The sequence below is a fragment of the Pongo pygmaeus genome, chromosome 3 (genome assembly GCF_028885625.2).
Source record: "Pongo pygmaeus isolate AG05252 chromosome 3, NHGRI_mPonPyg2-v2.0_pri, whole genome shotgun sequence".
Classification (NCBI taxonomy): Eukaryota; Metazoa; Chordata; class Mammalia; order Primates; family Hominidae; genus Pongo; species Pongo pygmaeus.
In genome coordinates, this window is record NC_072376.2 from 158,348,114 (window position 1) to 158,373,618 (window position 25,505).

At 42.4% G+C, this 25,505-nt stretch overlaps 1 protein-coding gene across 2 annotated transcripts in view; it reads left to right on the forward strand.

The window, feature by feature from the left end:
- The first annotated feature begins 10,998 nt into the window (after window positions 1–10,998).
- SMAD1 (SMAD family member 1) overlaps window positions 10,999–25,505 on the forward strand; it is a 76,478-nt gene continuing 61,971 nt past the window's right edge. Inside the window, exon 1 of one of the 2 annotated variants that reach the window (XM_054485525.2) lies at window positions 10,999–11,089. The gene's annotated coding sequence lies outside the window, so the exon portion shown is untranslated. Of the gene's footprint in view, window positions 11,090–12,155; window positions 12,175–25,505 lie in introns of those variants that run through there. The other variant, XM_054485520.2, reaches the window with a different exon arrangement.

The following is a 25,505-nucleotide window of genomic DNA, read 5'->3' on the forward strand; positions in this document are numbered from 1 at the left end:
CAGGTAAATGCTCTGTCAACTCTAGCCATTATAAGTTTGATATGTAACAACACTTGAAAAAAGCTCTCATTTCAAATTTATTTCAGTACTTTTTGGGGAACAGGTGGTTTTCATTACATGGATAAGTTCTTTAGTGGTGACTTCTGAGATTTTGGGGCACCCATCACCTGAGCACTGTACACTGTACCCAATGTGTAGTCTTTTATCCCTCACTCCCACCTCCACCTTTCCCCGACAAGTCCCCAAAGTCCATTGTATCATTCTTACGTCTTTGCATCCTCATAGCTTAGCTCCCACTTATAAGTGAGAGTATACAACAATCGGTTTTCCATTCCTGAGTTATTTCACTTAGAATAATGGTCCCCAACTCCATCCAGGTTGCTGTGAATGGTGTTATTTTGTTCCTTTTTATGGCTGAGTAGTATACCATGGTATATATACAAACACACATATATATATATATCACTTTTTTTTTTGAGACAGAGTCTTGCTCTGTCACCCAGGCTGGAGTGCAGTGGTGCGATCTCGGCTCACTGGGCAACCTCTGCCTCTGGGTTCAAGCGATCCTTCCACCTCAGCCTCCCAAGTAGCTGAGATTACAGGTGCCTGCAACCATGCCCAGCTAATTTTAGTATTTTTAGTAGACACGTGGTTTCTCCATGTTGTGCAGGCTGATCTCAAACTCCTGACCTCAGGTGATCCACTCACCTCAGCTTCCCAAAGTGCTGGGATTACAGGGATGAGCCACCATGCCCAGCCCACATTATCTTTATCCACTGCTGTTTGATGGACATTTAGGCTGGTTCCATATTTTTGCAATTGCAAATTGTGCTGCTATAAACATGTATGTGCAAGTGTCTTGTTCATATAATGACTTCTTTTCCTCTGGGAAGATACCCAACAGTGGGGTTGCTGGATCAAATGATAGTTCTACTTTTAGTTCTTTAAGGAATCTCCATACTGTTTTCCATAGTAGTTGTACTAGTTTACATTCCCAATAACAGTGTAAAAGTGTTCCCTTTCACCACATCCATACCAACATCTATTATTTTTGATTTTTAAATTATGGCCATTCTTGCAGGAGTAAGATGGTATCTCGCTGTGGTTTTAATTTGCATCTCCCTGATAATTAGTGGTGTTGAGCATTTTTTTCATGTTTGTTGGTCATTTGTGTATCTTCTTTTGAGAATTGTCTATTTATATTTATGTCCTTAACCCACTTTTTGATGGGATTATTATTATTATTCTTTGCTGATTTCTTTGAGTTCCTTGTAGATTCTGGATATTAGTCCTTTGTTGGAGGCATAGTTTTCAAATATTTTCTCCCACTCTGTGGGTTGTCTGTTTACTCTGTTTTTGTTAGGTGAATTTAGGAGCAACATTTGAACAACATATATAAAATGATTGAATTAATAGAGATCAGATAAGTGAAGAGAATGCTGTTAGTCTATATCAGGAATCCAGTAGCATTAATATTCTCTGTGATGTTTTGGGGAATAAGGACATTGAGGTATTGAAGTTCCACGTTGCAGGAAAGTGAGTGAGGGAATAAAACATCCTCAAAGGTCTGTGTCTAAATACTACAAATACTTCCTGACTTCACTGACAATGTAGCACAAGACAATAATTCCATTAAGCAAAGAGTATAGAATGGCCCATGTATTAGTCTGTTCTCACACTGCTGTAAAGAACTACTTGAGACTGGGTAATTTATGAAGAAAAGTGGTTTAATTGACTCACAGTTCTGCAGGCTTAACAGGAAGCATGGCTAAGAGGTCTCAGGGAACTTATAATCATGGTAGAAGGTGAAGGGAAAGCAAGCCACATCTTACCATGGTAGAGCAGGAGAGAGAGAGCCTATAGGTGCTACACTTTTAAACCATCACATCTCATGTGAACTCACTCACTATTATGAGAACAGCATGGGGGAAATCTGCCCCCATGATTCAATCACCTCCTACCTGGTCTCTTCCCTGACATGTGGGGATTACAATTCAACATGAGATTTGGGTAGGGACACAGAGCCAAACAATATCATTCTGCCCCTGGCCCCTCCCAAATCTCATGTCCTTCTCACATTGCAAAATACAATTATCCCTTCTCCATAGTCCCCCAAAGTTTTAACTCGTTCCAGCATTAACTCAAAAGCTCAAGTCCAAAGTCTCATCTGAGACAAGGCAAGTCCCTTCTGCCTATAAGCCTGTAAAGTAAAAAAAAGTTAGTTACTTCCAAGATACAATGGGGATAGAGAAATTGTGTAAATGCTCCCATTCCAAATGGGAGAAATGGGCCAAAACAAAGGTGCTACAGGCCCCTATGCAAGTTCAAAACCCAGCAGGGCAGTCATTAAATCTTAAAACTCCAAAATAATCTCCTTTGACTCCATGTCTCACATCCAGGTTACATTGATGCAAGGGGTGGGCTTCCAAGTCCTTTGGCAGCTCCTGTGGCTCTGCAACTCCAATGCCTCTGTGGCTCTGCAGTGTACAGCCCCCTTTAGCTGCATTCACAGGCTGGCATTGAGTGCCTGCAGCTTTTCCAGGTGCACAGTGCAAGCAGTTGGTGAATCTACCATTCTGGGGTCTGGAAGATGACAACCCTCTTCTCACAGCTCTGCTAGGCAATGCCCCAGTAGGGACTCCATTTGAGGGCTCCAATCCCACATTTCCCCTCTGTACTGCCCTAGTAGAGGCTCTCCATAAGGACTCCGCCTTGGCAGCACACTTCTGCCCGGACATCCAGGCATTTCCGTACATTATCTGAAATCTAGGCAGAGGCTCCCAAAGCTCAGCTCTTGTCATCTATGCACCTGCAGGCCCAACACCACATGGAAGCTGTCAAAGCCTGGGCCTTGCACCCTCTGAAGCAACAGCCCAAGCTGTATCTTGGCCCCTTTTAGCCATGGCTGGAGCTGAAGGGGCTGGGTTGCAGGGCATCATGTCCCAAAGCGGCACAGAGCAGCAGGGCCCTGGGCATGGCCCACAAAACCTTTTTTCCCTCATAGGCCTCCAGGCCTGGAATGGGAGGGGCTGCTGCAAAGGTCTCTTACATGCCCTGGAGACATTTTCCCCATTGTCTTGGCTGTTAACATTTGGCTTTTCTTTACTTATGCAAATTTCTGCAGCCAGCTTGAATTTGTCCCCAGAAAATGGCTCTTTTTTTTTTTTCAACTATGTAGTCAGGCTGCAAAATTTCCAAACTTTTATGCTCTGTTTCCCTTTTAAACATAAGTTCCAATTTCAGACCATCTCTTTGTGAACACATATGACTGTATGCTGTGAGGAGCAGCCAGACCACATCTTGAGTGCTTTGCTGCTTAGAAATTTCTTCTGCCAGATACCTTAAATCATCTCTCTCAAGTTCAAAGTTCCATAGATCTCTACAGCAAGGGCACAATGCTATCAGTCTTTTAGCTAAAGAACAGCAAGAGTGACCTTTACTCTAGTTCCCAATAACTTTCTCATTTCTGTCTGAGATCAACTCAGCCTGGACTTCACTATCCATATCACTATTAGCATTTTGGTCAAAATCATTCAACAAGTCTCCATGAAGTTCCAAACTTTCCCACATCTTCCTGTCTTCTGTGTGCCAAATTGTTCCAACCTCTGCCCATTACCCAGTTCCAAAGTTGCCTCCACATTTTCAGGTATCTTTATAGTAATTCCCCACTTTCCTGGTACCAATTTTCTGTATTAGTCCATTCTCACACTGCTATAAAGAACTACCTGAGACTGAATAATTTATGAAGAAAAGAGGTTTAACTGACTCACAGTTCTGCAGGCTAAACAGGAAGCAAGGCTAGGAGGCCTCAGGAAACTTACAATTATGGTGGAAGTTGAAGGGGAAACCAAGCACGTCTTATTATTGTGGAGCAGGAGAGAGAGTGAAGGGGGGAGGTGCAACACTTTTAAACTATCACATCTCAGGAGAACTCACTCACTATCACAAGAACGGGGGAAATCTGTCCTCATGATCCAATCACCTCCCACCAGGTCACTCCCCTGACACGTGGGGATTACAATTCAACATGAGATTTGGGTGGGAACAGAGAGCCAAACCAAATCAACCCACAAATTTAAGAAGCTGGAAATATAAAGTTCTACTGTCATCATTATGTTTATCATAGAATTTTCACATGGAGCTTTGTAATGTATAGACCATTACAAAACTCTTAGGAAAAGGGCTGACAACTTTTTATTAATTCCTACAATTTATAATTAGATCTGAATTTCAGACTTGGGAGCAATAATGAGAACAATTACTAACTGTAATTAAGAAAAAATACCAATTTGTATTTGACCGCAACAGTTGTATTAGAGATTTATTCTTTCAGCAAATATTTGAGGGTCTGCCATGACAGGTCTGTGCAAACTTTGGGCTTGGAGACGGGAACACAAACTAGATATAGCTCTCACCCACATATTACTTAGAAGAGCAGTGGGGTTTTCTCACTGGATATTCAACAATTTGACTAAATACACTTATAATTACAGAGAGCTATGAGTTCTTTGGAGCAAAGGGTGTGATGAGAGAATAAAGGATTTCAACAACAACAACATTTTTTTCCGAGACAGAGTCTTGCTGTTTGGCCCAGGCTGGAGTACAGTGGCATCCTCACAGCTCACTGCAGACTTGACCTTCCAGGCTCAATCCATCCTCCTACCTTAGCCTCCTGAGTAACTGGGACTACAGGCATGTACCACCACACCTGGCTAATTTTTTGTATTTTTTGTAGAGATGGGGTTTCACCATGTTGCCCAGGCTGGTCTTGAACTCCTGACCCCCACCTCGGCCTCCCAAAGTGCTGGAATTACAGGCATCAGCCACCATGCCTGGCCAGCATTCCTTTTAATAAGGAAAATAACACACCAATGATCCTTGGCAGGCTCATTCCAGGAAAACTGAGTCACTTAAATTCCCTGAGGAAGCTGAACTATAAATCATTACATTTATTTTTCTATTGAGTAGAATCATCTCTTAAAACAGGTTTTTGGATTTACATTTTGCCTATATAAAATTTGCAGCCAATTTTAAGGGCTCGTCTTATTGTAAGTGATTAGTAGCTGATTTTTTCCTGATAAACTGATTACACAACATAATTAATTTGCCTTCAGTTCCTTAATATCTCCTTTTCTGGAAGGATCTTCTCCTCCTCTCTACCTCAGCCATCCGCTATCTCTGGTCACACCCCTACATCTTGGCATTGCTCAAAACTGCCCCAGCATCGTGATTTCAATTTCAAGTATCTCATTCCCAGACTGCTCCCCAGCTTTTGGGAAAGGCTCCCAACTCCAGTAACTCATAGACCCCACTAGGACCTTCACTCGGTGGATCCTATCATCTTTCCAACATTTCACATTACTATATGTTCTCGCCTTCCTCCTATCACAGACCCGACTGTCACTCCATTGCCTATACCTTCTGCTGTCTGATCACCTTTCCTTCCATGACATACACCTGCAAAACCCCAGCCCTAGTTAAACTCAGCTCTGTCCCCTTAGGTTAACCGAGGCTGGAGAAAAACCCACAGCCATGCTGACTGGTCTTACTTTAAATTCATAGCCACTAGGCTGGGTGTAGTGGCTCATGCCTGTAATCCCAGCACTTTGGGAGGCTGAGGCAAGTGGATCACCTGAGGTCAGGAGTTTGAGACCAGCCTGGCCAACATGGTGAAACCCCGTCTCTACTGAAAATACAAAAATTAGCCAGGCATGCTGGTGCATGCCTGTAATCCCACCTACTAGGGAGGCTGAGGCAGGAGAATCACTTGAACCTGGGAGGCAGAGGTTGCAGTGAGCTGGGATCATGACAATGCACCCCAGCCTGGGTGACTGAGCAAGACTCCGTCTCAAAAAATAAAAATAAAAAAATAAATGAATGGCCACTAACCTCAAATGGACACTTAATAGTAGCAATCTTACCACATTTCCACAGTTCATTCACTCTCAAACCCTCCCAGATGACTTAGATATTACTCCTCTCTCTTCCAACCTCCAGCATCTCTTCAATCCCACCATTCTCAGGAAACAGGTTCCCTGGCAATTTCACCAAGATGAGAGAGTGGTGAGAAGAGACCATCCCTGTGTTCTCACCTCTGCAAGCAAGCACCAGCTTGTGTGCATCTGGGTCCACACACTCTGCCTTCCCTTCAGTCACTAGCTTTTCCTATATCACTGCACTGTCCCCAACCCTGCTGCCCAGCTTTTCAGTGCATGTGTAAAGTAGACTCAGTTTCTAGGTCTTTACACTTGCTCTTTCTTTCTCTTGGGAGGTTGGGAACGCATCCCTCAGAGTGTGTACTGTGCTTCCTTTCCTTCCTTCAGGACCTCTTGCAGTGAGGTTTCCTCTGCCCCTTTAGAAATGGTCATCTCTCCCATTCTCAATCCCTCTTCCCGTTTTTTCCATCACCTGTACCACTGCCTAGCATATTTGTGTATTTATTTATTTATTTTTTGAGATGGAGTCTCGCTCTGTCGCCCAGGCTGGAGTGCAGTGGCACAATCTCAGCTCACTGCAACCTCTGCCTCCTGGGTTCAAGTGATTCTCCTGCCTCAGCCTCCCAAGTAGCTGGGACTACAGGCACATGCCACCATGCCCGGCTAATTTTTTTTTTTTTGTATTTTTAGTAGAGATGGGGTTTCACCATGCTGGCCAGGCTGGTTTTGAACTCCTGACCTTGTGATCCGCCCACCTCGGCCTCCCAAAGTGCTGGGATTACAGGCGTGAGCCACCACATCTGGCCGTGTATTTATTTATTATCTGTCTTCCTTAATGAGGGCAGGGATTTTTTTCTGCTTGCCACCATATCCCCTGCTAGAACAGTGCTTCATTTACTCATTCATTCAACAGGTATTTAATATGCTCCTGTTAAATACCAGGCACTGCTCAGGTGCTGAGGTTATAGCAATGAACACAGAAGACCAAAAATCTTGCTCTTTTGGCTAAATAATATGGAGACATTTGAGTGAAGGCTTGAGGGAGATGAAGGAGTGAGCCATGTGGACATCTGTGGGAAGAGCTGTCCAGGGAGTGCTATGGTTTGAACGCATTCCCCAAAGTTTATATATTGTAAACTTAATTCCCAATGCAACAGTGTTGAGAGGTGAGAACTTCAAGAGGTGATTACATCATGAGGGCTGTTAAGTTTAGGCTAAAGCTGCCTCCATATATATATATATATATATATATATTTTTTTTTTTTTTGAGACAGAGTTTTGCTCTTGTTGCCCAGGCTGGAGTACAATGGCATGATATTGGCTCACCGCAACCTCCGTTTCCCGGGTTCAACTGATTCTCCTGCCTCAGTCTCCCAAGTAGCTGGGATTACAGGCGTGGGCTACCACGCCCAGCCCATACATATTTTAAGTTAGGCCTAAAGGTTTCTCTGTACACAGCAAACTGTAACCTAACTGGATATGCAAACAGACTGTAACCAACTCTTGTACCAATCACAGAGTTTTGGTCAATCACAGGCAGCCAACTGTTCAAACTGTGTTAAAATAAGGCAAATATTTAGTTCTAACAAATCCAGTTTTTTCTGTACCTCACTCCATTTTCTGTCACTTTTCTTTCTCTGCCCATAAATATCATCTGACCCCGTGGCAGCCCCAGAGTTGCTCTGTTCTGGTTCTGGGGGCTGCTCAGTTCTCAAATTGCTCTTTGCTCAATTAAACTCTGTTAAATTTAATTTGCCTAAAGTTTTTCTTTTAACAGGGATCTGTCCTCATGAATGGATTAATGGCATTATGGGAGTGCGGTTTGGTATCTCAGGAGTGGATTGCTGATACAAGCAATCTACCCTCCCTCTCATGTTCTCTCTCTTGCCATGTGATGCCTTCTGCTATGTTGTGATGAAGGAAGAAGGCCCTCACCAGATGCAGCCCCTTGATTTTGGATTTCTCAGCCCCCAGAGCCATGAGCTAAATTAACTTCTATTGTGTATAAACTACCCAGCTGGTGGTTGTATTGGTCCATTTTCATACTGCTATGAAGAAATACCCAAGACTGGGTAATTTATAAAGAAAACGTGGTTTAGGGCTGGGTGTGGTGGCTCACGCCTGTAATCCCAGCACTTTGAGAGGCCAAGGCAGGCAGATCACCTGAGCTCAGGAGTTCGAGACCAGCCTGGCTAACACCACAAAACCCCGTCTCTACTAAAAAATACAAAAAAAGATTAGCCAGGCGTGGTGGTACGTGCCTGTAGTCCTAGCTACTTGGGAGGCCAAGGCAGGAGAATTGCTTGAACCCTGGAGGCGGAGGTTGCAGTGAGCCAAGGTTGCATCACTGCACTCCAGCCTGGGTGACAGAGTGAGATTCTGTCTCAAAAAAAAAAAAAAAAAAAGGTTTAATGGACTCACAGTTTCACATGGCTGGGGAAGCCTCACAATCATGGCAGAAGGTGAAGGAGCAGCAAAGGCACATCTTACGTGGCGGCTGGCAAGAGGGCGTGTGCAGGGAAACTGCCCTTTATAAAACCATCAGATTCTCATGAGACTTATTCACTATCATGAGAACAGCATGGGAAGAACCCACCCCCATGATTCGATTACCTCCCACCAGGTCCCTTCTATGACACATGGAGGTTATGGGAGCTACAGTTCAAGATGAGATTTGGGTGGGGACACATAGCCAAACTCTATCAGTGGTATTCTATTACAGCAACACAAAATGAACTCAGAAAGGGAGGGAACAGCTAGCACATAGATACTGAGGTGATAATGTGCCCAGATTGTTCCAGAAAAGTGAGGATGCCAGTGTGACTTGGGGAAGTGAGTAAGAGGAAGAGCAGAAGTGCAGGTCAGAGTGGTAAAGGAGGGGAAGGAAAGATTATGTACAGTCTTGTGCTTATTATGGGAACTTTTATTCTGAGTGAAATGAGGACCCAAGGGAGGATTTTAAAAAAATTTAATACAACGCTATTAATATACCGTCCATATTTAGGTTTTTATAATGGTCTCATCAATGTCCTTTTAAAAAGAATATCCAAATTTTTATTATCATTTAAAGAAATAACTTGCACAATGGGCAAAATCAAATTTTGCCGCATACATAATAATATTAACAGTTATCATTTAAGACTACTAGGACTGCACTAAGAAAGGCCATCTAGGCTGGGCGTGGTGGGTCATGCCTGTAATCCCAGAACTTTGGGAGGCTGAGACGGGTGGATCACTTGAGGCCGGGAGTTTGAGACCAGCCTGGCCAAAATGGTGAAACCCCGTCTCTACTACCCCGTCTACTGGGCATGGTGGTGTGTATCTGTAGTCCCAGCTACTCGAGAGGTTGAGGCAGGAGAATTGCTTGAACTCGGGAGGCAGAGGTTGCAGTAAGCCGAGATCGCGCCATTGCACTCCAGCCTGGGCGACCGAGCGAGACTCCGTCTCAAAATTAAATAAATAAATGCCATTTTTGATTTTTTTAAAAATTAACAACTTTAAAATGACAGTTTATAGCTCCCCCTCCCCATTCAGGATCCAATCAAGGTCATATACTGCATTTCATTGTCATGCTTTTTTTTTAATAGCTTGAGGTAAAATTCACATACCAAATGATTGACCCATTTAAAGTGTGCAATTTAATGGCTTTTGGTATATCCACAGAGTTCACATACCAAATGATTGACCCATTTAAAGTGTGCAATTTAATGGCTTTTGGTATATCCACAGAGTTCACATACCAAATGATTGACCCATTTAAAGTGTGCAATTTAATGGCTTTTGGTATATCCACAGAGTTGTGCAACCATCACCAAAAACTAGTTTTAGAACAATTTTGTCACCCCATAACCTTTAGCTGTCACTCCCCAGGTTCCTCATTTCCTCAACCCTATGCAAACCACCAATCTACTTTCTGTCTCCATAGCCTTGCCTACTCTGAGCATTTCACATATGTGGAAGAATACAGTGTGTGGTCTGTCTTCTTTCCCTTCACGTTTTGAAAGGTTATCCATGTAGCATGCATCAGTATCAGTACTTCATTCCTTTTTATGGCTGAATAATGTTCTCTTGTATGGGATACTTTATACTATTTATCAAGGGAGGGTTTTCAACAGAGGAGTGGCCTGATCCGAGTGGCATTTAACAAGGTTCACTTTCCTGTTGTTCTAAGGAGCAGAGAATGACCAACTGCGTCAAACGCTGCTTTCAGGGAAAATAAGATGAAGCCCAAGAATTGACCAGTAAGTGCTCAAATAGGTTAAGGGAAAAAGGAATTTAATTAGAAGACATATTCTGATATACATTGCTGGGAGTGATTTTTTTTTTTTTTTTTTTGCTTCATGTGATATTTATTCTTCAAAAAAAAAATCATTTTTTCTAAACGTAACTCAACATTATCGTAATTATGCAAGATTTTATGCAGCTTCAAGAGTTAGCCAAGAGAAAAGTTGACTCTTGCAAGAAGATATTTTCAATGTCTACGCAGATCGGGTAGGTAAGAGTTAAGTGCGGGGGAGTTGGCATCATCTGAAAGACTGTAGAAATTGGACCAAAAATGTGGAGTTCTAAAGCAGTATCTCCTTGTGGCATGTCATTATTTGGAGCAACAAGGTTACCTACTCGAATCACTGGATCCTGAGTTGACACAGAACGCATCTGTTGACTCAGGGTTTGTATAAGCACGTGCAGTATTTTACTAGGCTATCCAATTCTGGGTATGTACAACTTCTGGGGCCTGCAAATTATTGGAGAGTGAGTGAGGGGCAACGAAAACTAGACATAAAAGGGCGCGTCTCGAAAGATAACTGTCAACATGCACTCCACGTTTATAGAACGATTCGGTGGGTGCGGTGGAAGCGTTAATGAACATTTCAGAAAATAAACATATGGAACATCGAAATTCACTTGCAGATAATGGACTAAGTCCACTCCACCGGGACTAAAAAGGCAGGGTTAGGAAAGCCTGAACGCCGCCACACTGTTTTTTCTCCAGGAAGAAACGGGGCGTGGGGCTGCGGGTAGAAGGGGGTGGCTCCGGCCGCTCCCCCGCGCCGTCCTCCGGCCCTGGCCGCGCTGCGCTCACGCCCGCCGGGCCGGGAATTTGGAGAGGATCCCTGGTCGCGCGGCAGCGGCGGCGGCGCGCGGGTGAGCGGGTGAGCGTGTGAGCGGGCGGGCGGGCAGGCGAGTGCGCCGGGTATTGGCAGCCGAGGAGTGGAGGCTGGGCGGCTGCGACTCCCTGACGCCAGCGCGACCAGATCAATCCAGGCTCCAGGAGAAAGCAGGCGGGCGGGCGGAGAAAGGAGAGGCCGAGCGGCTCAACCCGGGCTGAGGCTCGGGGAGGGATCCTGGGAGCGGAGCGTGGCGCAGCGCCCGCCCGGCCGGCCGGACCCGGGCCGCGGGACCCCGCTCGCCCGGCCACTCGTGCGCCCGCGCGGACGGGCGCGCCGCCAACCCGGTAAAACGAAACAGACCCGAACCCAACTTTCCCTTCATGCCGCGTCCCAGCCCTCCCCTCGGCGCCCCGGGCTTTCCAGCGCCGCCGCCGCCGCCTCTGCACGCGTGGGGCCGCCGCGGTCGTGCTGGGCTGGGGGCGCGGGCGGCGGCGGGAAGGGGGCTCCTTCTGCGCGGGGCGGGCCGCGAGCCCCCCACCCCCCATGATGGCGCCTCCCGGCCGCTCGGAGGAGCGAACCTGCCACCGCGTCTTCTCGCGCCCAGCCCGCCGGGCTCCCCTGGTGTCTTTGTTGGGTCTTCTGCTGTGGGAAGCCCAGTTCCCGGGCCCCCGAGCCTCGGCTCCCGGGCCTGACCGCGCTGGGACCTCCCCGGCCGCGCTCCCCTTCCGCGCGCTCCTCACATCTCTCCACTGCTGCCGCCGGGCCGAGGCCCGTTCGCGCGGCCGGCGGACCCATTGTGTCCCGCGCCCCGGCGGGGCGACCCCTGCGGGAGCTGGAGGACGACCGCCGGCGCTGCTCTCCAAGGCGCCTGGTGGAGCGGGTCTCGCGGGCGGGGGACCCCGGCGCCCCGGGCCCCTCCACATCCCTCACGGGTTTTCTTCTCGGCCCCAGCGAGCCTCTTTGGGGTCGAGGTCAAGGAAAGTTCGCACCGAGATCCCTCTAATTTATTCAAAGGTTTGGCGGCGGCGCGTAATTTTTTCCCCCTCTTCCGCCTACACCCGCTGCGTCTCCTGGTGTCTCATTCCTTTCCCTTTACCGGAGTCGATTGCCTCACTGCATGTGTATTCGTGAGTTCGCGGTTGAACAACTGTTCCTTTACTCTGCTCCCTGTCTTTGTTATTGTTTATCGGGGTTGTTTCTGTAGGAAGGTGGGGGTGGTGGGCGTGAGAGACAGACGTGGGCTTGTTTTTCTAGTTGCTGAATCTGTATGAAGGCTTTAAAGGGAGAACGTTTTCTTGATGTGCTTTAGGAGGGAAGGAGGAACAAATGCCTGCCAGATCTCACAACTACAGTAGCTGAGCTTTTGTTTATTTTGAAGCGCATGCAATTTTTAAATACACGGTGCAAGATAACCAGTAAAGGCGCGTTCCTTCTGAAAATTGAGGCCGGTCTCAGAACCATCTCCTGAGAAAGCATCCTTTCGTGAGTGCTGAGACAACTGTCCTTTTTCTCTGCCCTCCCCCCCTCTTTTCTTTCCATTGTATCTGAAGTTTCAAAGTACGTGGAATGATACAGAAGTTGCATGATTTCTGTTACGTCTTCCTGTTGCTGAAACTCTCAGCCGCTAAATCTCAGAATGCCTCTATTTCAGAACATCTCTGGGTCTAATTGCCTGTTGCGGATAACTTGCCCACACCTCAGTAACACAATGAGAAAGCTTCCCTGCCCATGTTGATTTTTCAAATTGTTTGTAATTACTTTAAATTGTATTGAAGGTGGGTGAACTGTATTAAAAAAGAATCGGAGCAGAAGTGTTCACTGCCCCAGCATTTTCAATTGGTATAAATATTGTTGCATCAGTGTTATTCTGATGTAGGTGCCAGATCTAAATATGCTGTACTGATTAAAGTGTTTGTTCTGCCCTCTCCCACTCTCTTTCCCATTTGCAGTTATTTGCTATTTCTGTGCAGGTGGTGTATCATTGGTGTAATACTGCAGTTCTTAGGAAAGTGTAACTAGGGTCGTGAGAGATGATTTTTCTGGAGGTGGGTGATGCCAGAGCCTCTGGAGGATCCAGGCAGGATCGGGTTTCTTCTGAGGGTAGGGATTTGTCCTTGATTTAGTTGTGACCCCTACAACCGTAGGTATGTAACCAAATACATTTTACCTCTTGCGGTATCCTTTGGTTTTGTATCCTTGAAGAGCTGATGACCTTTGTGTTTTAGAGAAATTAAAATTTTTAGGCAATTAAAGACATTGACCTCTTACACTTCTTGGAATTTAATTTTATTTCTACTAAGTTCATTAAGGCATTAAGAGGAAGTTGTCACATTTTCTCAACTACGTTTATTACATTTATTAGTTAAAAACTAAATTTCACTTTAATTTTGATTTCTAGCAATTCTGGGTTAAATATAAAATCTAATAACCTAGTAGATTGGAAAAAGAAGTAACTTGGGTGTAATTAGACTAGCATGTTTAAGCTGCAGTAGCCTACATAATCAAGGCCAAGTGTGTGTGTATAAAAGATCTCATTTGTGTAGTCTTACAAGGCTAATGGAGGCATCACTGAGGCTTTATAAATAATGTAAGTTGGGTATAATGTAGAGTCTCCAGAGACGGCAGAGAAAGCGTCATTACCAGCCTTTTCAACCTGCTTGAGATCTTAAATTGATTTACAGCACTGAACTGGTGCAAAATGATACATCAGGATGACATGGGGTCAGCCTGTAAAAGTCTATGATGTCAGCCTATTAGTTCAGTCATCATAATTAAACCATATTACAGGAGTAGCTAAGCAGGAGTCTGGCGTTATACTTCAGATATGGGTGGTACATGGGTTTTGTTTATAGTGGAAAGGCTGAGATGGCCAGGGACACCAGTGTGCGTGAAAGAGGGAAAAGGCTTACAGAACTATGAATTTCTGTAGAAAAATTTAAGATAAATGCAGAGATATTCAGTCTGAATTGTATAAATAGCTTTTCATTTGGTAGAGGAAAAACAGATGCTTTAGGGATGCTGATAAGGACCTTTGCAGCTCTGATATGTGTACTGAATGCTTCATGTGAGTTTGAATTTAACTTGGCCTTAGGGACCTTCTAAAATATCAGTGGACCACATACTTAACTCTGATCCTTTTATTACCCCTGAATTTTCACTGTATTGATGTATCAACTGACATGTTATTTCTTTAACTAGTCAAACTTACCAGGCCTATACCAGAAACAAAGATATTTGAATTGAACATATAAACAGTTCAGGAAAAGAAGATCCTTGTTTTGCTTAAATTTCTGACAATCCTTATTTAGCTTATGGATTATCTAGGGCTCTGCTATCCTAGCCATAGTCACATGTAGCTTTTTTGAAATTTTATTTTATTCTATTTTTTTGAGACAGGGTCTCACTCTGTTACCCAGGCTGGAGTAGAGTGGCACGATCATGGCTCACTGCAGCCTCGACCTCCCAGGCCCAGGCAATCCTCCCACTTCAGCCTCCCAAGTTGCTGGGACTACAGGCACTGCCACCATGTCTGCCTGACTAATTTGTTTTTGTATTTCTTGTAGAGACAGGGTTTCATCATATTGCCCAGGCTGGTCTCGAACTCCTGGGCTCAAGCTGTTCTCCCGCCTCAGCCTCCCAAAGTGTTGGAGTTACAGGTGTGAGCCACTGCACTCGGTTACGTATAGCTATTTAAGTTTAAATTAAAATTAAATAAAAATTCATTTTCTCAGCACTAGCCACATTTCAAGTGCTTAGTAGCTGCTTGTGGTTAGTGGCTGCCATACTGGAAAGCGTGTATATAGAATAGTTCCATCATCACAGAAGGTTCTGCCAGCCAGTGCTGCCCCAGGACCTTTACCTCTTCTCACTTGTTACTTCTACTAGTGAGTTTGTGGAGTCAAAGATGGAAAGACATATATAAACTAATTTTCTCACTAACTAGCTGTTCTTTTTAAAATAAAACACAGTTTGGAAGGGACAGTTGAAGCTACTGGATAAAAGGAGTTTGACTTTTCTGTAGATCTTATTTATTATTAGTGTCATCGATTCTCATTTGGTTTAGAGCCTTAGAGAGGAGAAATAATTGTAGCTAACCTTTTTTTCTGAATTTTTACTGTATGTATGCCAGGCATTGTTTGTAATACCCATATCTCATTTAAGCCTCAAAACTTCCATAAGTACTGTTGTTGTCACATTTTACAGGTAAACTGAGGCCAGAATGATTCAGTATCTTGCTTCAGGCGGTACAGTGAATGATTATGATTTCTAATCTTACCTGGGATATGATCGAGGCAGTCCAACTCTAGAAACTCCATCTTAACTATGTTTTTTGGTCTTTCGTTCAGAAGACCCAAATCGTCATTGTTCTGCTGTGCTTTACTATGCCAGTATAGACATGACTTGGCTTGTGTTTTTTGTAGGTGTTTAAATAAATTTACCTTCTATTGTGGGTAAATTTATTCTGGGCTATCTTCTGTCGTCCTTTTGTAAGTGTTTAAGAAAGGAAAAATAATGCTCATGTAAGCAGCACATAATTTGAAGAATAAATCTGGCATGAAAATAATGCATTTCAAAGCCAAATTAGTTTTATCTCTGCTTTTCTGCGTAATTGTCACTTTCCTCTTGCATTTTCTTACATAATCACAAACTGATATTAAGTTAGGAGGAAAGTTGTAGTAATTCAGTTTGTCTGTCTTACCAAAATTAGTCTGTCTTCCCTGAGCTGTTAAACACTGTAAGAATAGTAATTGCAGATTCATTGAGGATTTTTAAAAAAACATTTCATATCTATTTTTATAAACGTTTACAAGGTCAGGGCTGTTGAAGAATCTGATGAAACTATGGATCTTGTATCTTCTTATTCCCACCTTCCTATCCCAAAATGCTTATATGCCATGGTGAATTAATGTGTACACTTAACTATCCAAATCTCATGGTCTTTCGGGTGAAATATGTCCATGGGACTGCCCTGCCAAGTGCTTTCATAAACATTAAGATTTGTAATTTCCTTTACAGAGAATAGAGATATTTAGTATTAAAAATTGCTTTAAAGATTTTCTGATCTGGTTGGTTCATATCAAGGTGAACAATCTGAAGTCCAGAGAAGGTAACTGACATCCAAAGTTACCTGTCTAGTGATTGGAAAAGGGAAAGCCAAGATCTGGACTCCTCTTAGCATTAAGTGCCCTTTTGTTTTTGGGTTTTTTTTTTCCCCCCTACCACACTCACTCTACTTCTGAGGCTTTGGTGTGAGTATATCCAGCGTAATTTAGGGAAGGGAGGAAAGAATTTTTTGGCCTGTTAGCGACTTTTTATACCTAACATTGTTTGAGCTAAGTAGAAATCAAATCTGACAACCAGAGAGAAATGCTTATTTTCTACATATTAAAATTGATTCTTTTTCATTCTGAAGATGGAAAAGAAAAGCCCTATATCTAATTTAATCAATGGGACCTTATTAGAAAATGGGAGATCCAAGATTTTACAAAGTTCAAATTAAAGCAGGCAACTCTGACATCTAGCAAAATATACGAATCTCCTCTTGACTCTCAAAAACAAATCACATTCCTAACCAAAAGCTAAAGTTTGGGGTATTTAGGGAATACTAGGGAGCTAGGGAGTCCTAGGGAGAGAGTTGGACAGGTCTGAGGAGAAAAAGGATAATTTAAATATAAAAAAGTGGAGAAAATCAGTTTTAAGTCATAGCATGTCTTTGAGGTTGATGAAATGTTCTGCTACTTCTATATGTGGTTTTACTCTTTGGTACCAAGATTTTAGGACATACTTTGATAATAAATAGGGGCATCTCCTCTTTGCCCCAATCTGAAACCTCTTGACCCTTTATTTTCCTTTCCTGCTGTTACCTGGTAGTACAAATATTCAGTCTAATCTGTTGATCTGTCATCTGATTTGCAGCAAAAATACCTGAAGTATTTTCATCACTCTGCTGTAGCCACCTTTAAAAAGAAAAGGAAAGAGAAGAAAAAGGCAGAGCCAAATAGTATTAATGTAATTGCTTAAAATCTAAATTAAAATACTCATCTTGCTGTGCGTTATTAAGATGGTGTCAGTTTTAGAGGTGCAGGGCTAGTCCTATATGCAAAACAGTAATGTCTATGGCTATTGTGGGCTGACTTGCAGAAATGAGCGGCTTCTCTAGAACATTCATTTGCATAAAGGAAACTATCTTTCATAAAAGAAAAGCCAAATGTTTCATAAGCAGTTTCACTCCAGTGACTATTTCAGAGTTTTAGTAATGTACTGGGAACTACAGTATTTGAACAGTTCAGCATCTTTATAATTTTTGTTATAAGCTAAAATCTGAACTTTAGAGAAGACTCTCTCTTGAAAATAAAGCATTAAATCCTCTAAGGTGTGAGGAAGTCCTTACCTGGTGATTCTCCCAGATCTCTTCTCTGTTCTTAGTGTTTGAAAAAGGAGCTTTTTTTTTTTTTTTTTATAAGAACCTAGGTTTGCAGTATAGATTGGTTTCTTAACAAAATTTTTTTTTTGAGACAGTAAGCCTGGATCTGAAGAAAGAACATACAGTTGTTAATTATGCATCTATATGCTTTTGAGTTCAGGATGTAAATGAATATTCACTAGGTCCTGTTTGAGAAGAGGAGGAGAGAGGGGTCTCTCTGTTGATTCAGAATATATTTTTATACGTAAGTTTTAATGCTTTATTTGTAGTTTCCCCTTAATTGCAGGGCTGCTGTACTGTGGATATTTTGCTCTACAATCTGAGATTGTTAGGATATAGTTACTCAAACTATTCATTTATTATCCTCTCCCTGTCTTTTTTTTTTTTTGTGGTTTCTTTGTGGTGTGCTTATGCAAAGTCGAAGTATTCCAGACCTTTATAGCTTTTTTTATTTTAGTTTCAAACACTGCAAGAAAAAAGGTGGGGGGGAGACTCTCTCAACTGTTACAATTAGGCATTAATTAAGCCATTATTCAGTTAACTAAATGCAAGATCTTTTGTTTGTTTAGATTGAAAAGAAACGTATCTTTTTAATGAAGGAGGGATATTAAATGGGCCCTTATTTGATCATTTTGCTGCAGTATTGTAATAAGTATATGCTTCATTTATTCCCTGAATATTTATTAGTTCTGAGGCTCGATAATTAGAGGGTACACAAACATGAAAAATTAAATGCAGCAACATTATAAGAGCCATTACAAGGTAGTATAGGAGTAAATTGTACAGACAGCTCACATCAGGACCACTGTGGCCTGGAAGGACATGTGAGTTTGCATAGGCAGAAGGAAGAGGGACATTATAGGCAGAGTAATGACATGAAAAACTAGGAGATAAGCATGAGTGTTGAGTATCTGTAGAGCAGCACTGTCCAATAGAATTTCTGCAGTGATGGAAATGTTCCACATCTGTGCTAATACAGTAGCTGTAGCCACACATGGAACAGCATTTTTTAAAAAATTAATTTATGTTTCAGTAGCCATATGTGGTTATCATATCAAATAGCACGGATCCAGAGGCAGTGAGCAGCCCTGCCTGACCTCAGTGGGTGTTCCTCATGGAGCCTAGTATGGTGGTGTGGAGGAGATGCTCAGAAACTTGAGTTCCAGTGAGAATTTTAGGGCCTTTCAGAGTGCCAGAATAAGGAAACACTGGGAAGTCACTGAAAGTGTTTGAACATGCAGTTTGCACTGGAGGGATAGAGCCCAGTGCCAGGAGATTAATAAGAAAGCTGTTGAGTTATGTATGAGATGATAAATCTCTGGTAAAGGTAGACATGGAAAGAAAAGGATTTTAAAAAAAAAAAAAATGAAGGCTTGGTGATTATGTGGCTATAAAGTAATGAGAAAGAGATGTTGGAGCTATATCCTTAAGTTTCTAACCTTGGTGGCTGGAAAACTAATAAAGATGTTACTTAAGAATAGGGAAGAGCTGGTTGTAGAAGGAATAAAAATTGTGCAAATGATAAATTAGACTTGATGTGTTAAATTTAAGGTGCGATATCTAAGTCAAAGTATGCTACAGGCAGGTAGGAGATAAGGTTTGGGAGGACTTGAAAGCTTTACGTTAGACTCTCTGCAGTCATCTACTGGGTATTCTGAGAGAACCACAAAGAGAGAAAGAACTGGTGGATTGAATCTTCCATTGGAGCCCACAGTTAGGAATTAATAGAAGGAAGAGGCTAATTTGAAGTAGACTATCTGAGAGGCTGTTTGACATAGACCAAAGAAGAAACTGGAAGAAAGGCATGGGGTCAGAGGAGTGGGAAAACCAGGAAGCCACTGGAAGAGAGATTCTAGAAGTAGGTTTGGAGGGAAAAATGTACAGTGTACAGTTCAGGGTGAAGGAGAAGAAGTCAGATCATCACGTGAATGCAATTTCAGAGAAGACTGAATACATTAAGAAGTGAGAAATAGAGTCTTATATTGCCTTAAGTGACTTGAATTTTAAGATGGATGAGACCTCTTCATATTTGAAGGTTGAGGGGAAGAAGTCAGTGGACAGAGAGCAATTGGAGGTGATGGAGTTAGCCATCTGGAGCACAAGTGACAAAATGTTGACCATGGTAAGGAGGGAGAGTTGTCTGAGAAAGAAACAGAATGGGGTCTGAGTGAGAGGAAAGCATGTGGCAGAGCTCCTGTGCAGTTTTGCTGATTTTCCTGTATTTAGTTGGAGGTAAGTCCTTTCACTGGGATGATGAGGAGGAAGATCAGCACATGGTAAGGGAAGAAGAACCACCGTAGGTAGTGTGCCAGGCAATCTATAGAGAAGTCAAATTCTAAACAATTGGGGGGAAACCTGGGGTGAAGTGTGGTGAGGCTGCTGTATAGGAGACTAGGTTAATTGTTACTTTTTGTTATCACTTTGTGGCCTGGTAGGCTTAGGGATAGCAAATGGGTTCAGAGATAAGGCTCCAGAGGCAGATTGCCTGGGTGTAAGACCCAGCCCCAACACTTACTTGTTTTATAAGAAACCTGATGAACTAAATGAATTGAGAAGAGGTAGGCAATGAGAATCTTGGTAATGAAGTAGTGAAATATCAAGTTTGGGAATTTGTAGATAGAGCATTTCCCTAACAATTCTAGATAAAGGTGTCTAAGAAAAGTATAGAAATTAAACTAACAGAAGAATCCCTTTAATGATTTTAAAGGTTATTTAAGTTAATTAAAACTTAAAAAAATAAGTATTATATTCTGAAGTTTTCTATGGCTTTTATTGCAGCATTCATTACGGTTAAAAACATTTCTTTTTTATTAAACCAATACATGCTTAATGCAGAAAGATTCTGCAGTGGATTCTTGTCATAGTGTTAGAAGGAAAGGGGAGATTGATTTATGCCATTGGGGGGAGGGTTATTAATAGCCAGCCACAGAGCCCTTCAAAATGTGGCTCCAAAGGCAGAAACAATAAAGGAAACTTTTTATAGTTTGATAGCATTTATTATGTGACCAAACATACTCAAAAACAAAACCTGAAAGACAGATAAAGAGATTTGCAACAAGATATTGTTCTTTGCAAGAAAGACTTATATCAATAGGAAGCACCACCCCAATAGAAAAATTGGTAATGGATGGGAACAAGCATTTCACAAACAAATGAAATGCCAACTGCTGACGGGAAGGTTCTGCGCCTGTAATCCCAGCTACTCTGGAGGCTGGGGCAAAAGGATCACTTAAACCCAGCAGTTCAAGGCTGCAGTGAGCTATGATTGTGTCACTGCACTCCAGTCTGGGCAACAGAGCGAGACTGTCTCAAGAAAAAGGAAAAAAGAAGTACAAACTACTAATGAACACACAATGTTTTGGTTATGTCCTGGATCAGACTCTTGATTGAAATGGGGATGATGTCTTCCTTTTTCCTGTATTTTGTTATTCTTTGTATACTAGGAAGTATCAGTCTGGGAAGACTGGGCTTTTCTCATTTAAGGAAAGGAAGCCCGAATTTCCCAGCCTCCTAGGAGAATCTGGAGTGTCAAGGAGGTACAAGATATATATAAAGTAGAGTTTTAAGAGGCAGGCACCCTGCTTCCCTCCATAACATGGTTTTTGTCCAGAAGTTTCCTTATTACAGTGTGAGGGGCTATCAGTTATACACAGTTTCTCAGTCACCTCGCGTAGATGGTGAATCTTGAAGACACCAGTGCTTCCTAGAGCATATTGAAATAGGCCCCTTTCTCTCCTACCTTAATTGCAGTATTAGATTTTATAGTGGCATTTACTCATTGATGTGAGATGCAATGATGGTCTTGAAGTATAATTTTGATTATTGAGATGGACGAGTTTATGAGGTATTAAATAAAGTGAGAAAAGTTCCCCTTGTAGTAAAACCTTATAATGTTTAAAAAAAACGTAAAAGTTAGGCATCAGTGTTTAATTTTACAAATTTTTTTTAAAGGGTAATAGAGGTCATGGGTTTTCTGTCAGTAGAAAACTCAAACTGTTTTTCCCTCTGCTCTCACACTACAACAGTCAACATAAAATACTTTTGTGACTGAATGTGTGTGGGTTTTTCCCTACACACCAAACACTGGCTGGGCTGAGTGTCTTCCAATTCAATTTTGACACTACCTGGAGATACCTCAGATCCCACAGATTGAGGGTTCAGTCCCACCCACCTCCAGCATAAGTCCAGGCTTCTGGAACTTCTGGCTGACCAGCTTCAAGTTGGGGCTCCTATGACTCCGCTCTTTGGATTCAATTAATTTGCTAGAATGGCTTACAGAGTTCGGGGAAACTTATATTTACTGATTTATTATAAAGGATATTAAAAAGGATACAGATGAAGAGATGCATAGGGCAAGGTGTGGAGGAAGGGGCATGGAGCTTCCATGCCTAACCTGGGTGTGCCATGCTTCAGGAACCTCTGCGTGTTCAGCTGTCCAGAAGCTCTCTGAACCTTGTCCTCTTGGTTTTTTATGGGGCTTCATTTTATAGGCATGATTGATTATACCATTGGCCACTGGTGATCAGCTTAACCTTCAGCCCCTTGCCCCCTCCCTTGAGGTTGGAGGGTGGGGCTGAAAGTCTCAATCCTCTAATCCTGCCACCATCCTAAAGCTAGTTAGGGGCTGCCAGCCAACAGTCAATCATTAGCATACAAAAAGACATCACTTTGGAGTCTCCAAGGATTTTAGGAGCTGTATGCCAGAAACAAGGTTGAAGCCCAAATATATATTTTACAGTACCGCAGGTTTAAAAGGCTATTCATATGCTGCCCGTAAAGGAATGAGTCTGCTGGTTATTGGTAGGATCCTTACCTTGCCACTAGACAGAGTCAGAATTTGTCTGCGTCTTCTGTCTTACCGTCTCCTTTCTTTTAAGTGACCTGCAAACATTTTAAAGTTGGATAAAAAAGGCTTTTAAATCTCACCTTCAGGCTCACAACTTGGCCCACTAGCATCCCCTGCCCATCGTTGAGTCCTTTCTGGGTGAGTTGTGACTGGGAGTACGGGCCCTTAAGTGATATGCATTGGTGAGACTTGTCACTCAAGCTCTTTGAGCTAAGTGGTAGAGGGAGGAGAAATGCCAGGAAAATCGGTCTTAATTTTATCAGAGACAGTAGTTTTTCATGAAAGAGAATAATGATACAGTGGATATTGCTGTAGAAGTTATACAGCTGGTTGTGTATAGCTTGCCATCTCATCTGTTGCAGCTTCCTGTTTTGCTTTTTGCCCATTGCTGGCTTTGCAGTCCAACATATTTAATAACAACCTCTTTATTTTTCATGTGTTTATGTTTGTGTGCTCAGGACTTCTATTTAGTTTATTCAGGCTTGAGGGAATATTTGATTAGTTTTAAGTGTTTTTCTGTTAACTGAACAAAATTAACTTGATTATCATTTAAATGTTGGCACAAAAACTGTATTTATAGCATTTATTCGCATTTATTTATAGCATATATTTGTTGAAGAGTTTTGTCAATTTGTGTGGGCTGAGATGTTCTGTATTCTAGAAAAGGCTCCTTTAAAAGGGGTGTGTCCTCACTGTGGAGTTCTCCTTTTTCGTTAAGCTGATATTAATCAATTCAGCAAGTATTACATGCATTCCTGCTGTGTGCATCCAGCACTGGACTATGTTTTGGGTGGGATAGAGAAAACTGTAAGTCATTTTCTGCCCTGAAGAAGCAATCTAATTGGTAAGAGGAGATTATGCATTTGAAGCTGTTTCACTTCAAAATCAAGGGATTGGGGAAAAAAGTCTGATGCATTTGGTAGAGCTTTTTGCCTCTGGCCCACTTCTACCTTAGTTTATTCTTTATTTAATAATTTTTTTTGAGATGGAGTCTCACCCTCTCGCCCAGGCTGGAGTGCAGTGGCGTGATCTCGGCTCACTACAACCTCCATCTCCCAGGCTCTAGTGATTCTCCTGCCTCAGCCTCCTGAGTAGCTGGGATTACAGGTGCCCGCCACCATGCCCAGCTAGTTTTTGTATTTTCAGTAGAGATGGGGTTTCACCATGTTGGCCAGGCTGGTCTTGAACTCCTGACCTTGTGACCCACCTGCCTCTCCCTCCCAAAGTGCTGGGATTACAGGCGTGAGCCACCGCGCCTGGCCCTGGTTCATTCTTTCAGCAAGCTTTTGAGTGTCTGTATTTCTATTTATGCTTATGTTCATAGTATATCTCTTAGACAGCTTGATAAAGTTGGGGATAAGGAATTGTAAGTATAGGACCTGCACTGAGGATCTTCTAACTTTAAGGAACAATACAAACCTGCTTGTCTAGTCTAGCATCTGTTGTAATGCCTTTTATTACAATTACCTTATTAACTCTTTAGACTGAGTTCCTTGAGGGTATGGCCAGTGTCTTTATGATCTTTGTGTTAGCACAGTGCCTAGTGCAGTGGTTCTCCCTTGTCTACTCATCAAAATCATATGAACAGCTACCACCACAAAAATGCCTGGGCCCATCCTATTGAAGGGTTATGGTAAGGAAGCTTTTAAAAATATTGTTAATATCCAGCAATATTAAGAACGGTTGGGCTGGCACACAGTAGGTACTTGATGAATGAATTTTTTCATTTTGTTGTTTTTAGAATTACATCAGGAAATATGGTATGTTGTGAGTTCATTGTAGTTATGAACCATGTCTTTTATACTCTGTAGCACCCAGCGCTGTGTGATGCCAGTTGTGGGTGCTCAGACACACCAGTTAAGTTCTGAGGATTGACTGCTTTGCTTCCCCTTTTTTTCATTGAGGAGAACAGAGACAGAAAGGGTATGTGTGTTTGACATCTCTCCCTTTTTCCTCTGTGGAAGAATCAGCAGTTCTGTGAATCCCGGAGTCTGCAAATGAGTTATAGAAAGCTGTTGAGGCCTGAGGTGCTTAGATTGCAAAGAGAAAAGGAGAGGAAAAGTGGCAGAATAGAGCTGTGGCTTATCTGGCTATGTCAGAAAAATTTTTGGTTGTCACAAATTGGAGGGAGAGGCTGGAGGGTTGCAAATAGCTTCTAGTGGGTAGAGGCCAGGGATGCAGCCAAACATCCTGTAATGCTAAAGTTGAGGAACCCTGAAATAGAGGATAAAAAAAGGGGATCAGGAGACAGATGGGATAACTGAAGTGGTAGTGTCATGACCGTTTCTGCCACACCAGCACACGGTTTGTGTGCTTTATCTTCCCACTTTCCTTACCCCCTTACCACAAATCCTTCAGAGTACAGAGTACTATTTTTGCCATTATCTATAAGTAGCATTGTGACTTACAACTGTGTACTAGGTGTTGAAATTAATATCTTAGCATCTTATCTATGTTAAAATATACCTGAAAGATTCCTTTAAATTTTCTTTATCTCTACATCTACTTGATTGGAAAACTATTAACCTCAAGATAAAAAGAGCTAGCAGTTTTTGTTTTGTTTATGTTTTCAATAAAGGATCTTAAAATAATCAGTGGGAATGTAAAGAAAATTAATTTCTTTGTTTTTTTTTTTTTTTTTTTTTTTTACTAGACAGGGTCTTGCTGTGTTGCCTAGGCTGAAGGCTGGTGATCACAGCTAATTGTAACTTCGAACTCTTGGGCCCAAGTGATCCTCCTGCCTCAGCCTCCCAAGCAGCTGGGACTACAGGCGTGCACCAGAGTGCTTGGCTTTTTTTTTTTTTTTAAATAAAGGCTATGTTGCCCAGGCTGATCTCAAACTCCCAGCCTCAAGCAATCTTTCCACCTTGGCCTTCCAAAGTGCTGGGATTACAGGTGTGAGCCACTGCACCTGGGTCAAGAAGATGAATTTCTTAAAAGGAGTTTAATTTTAGTGTTCTACAGATTCATCATGAGAAAAGGATTATTAAGATTTGAACACATACAAGAGCTAATGGTGCCAATTTTCTGATGTCTTGTTGAATGATAGCTTATAACGTCTTATTCTAAGCTCTTTAGATTAAAGTGAATTTAATTTTGTCACTGCTGCCCTGATAAAACTCTTGTTTTTTTCATGTTCTGGGTAAGTGGGAAGATATCAAGAAGGAAAGCAATAGCAAAAACAAGAA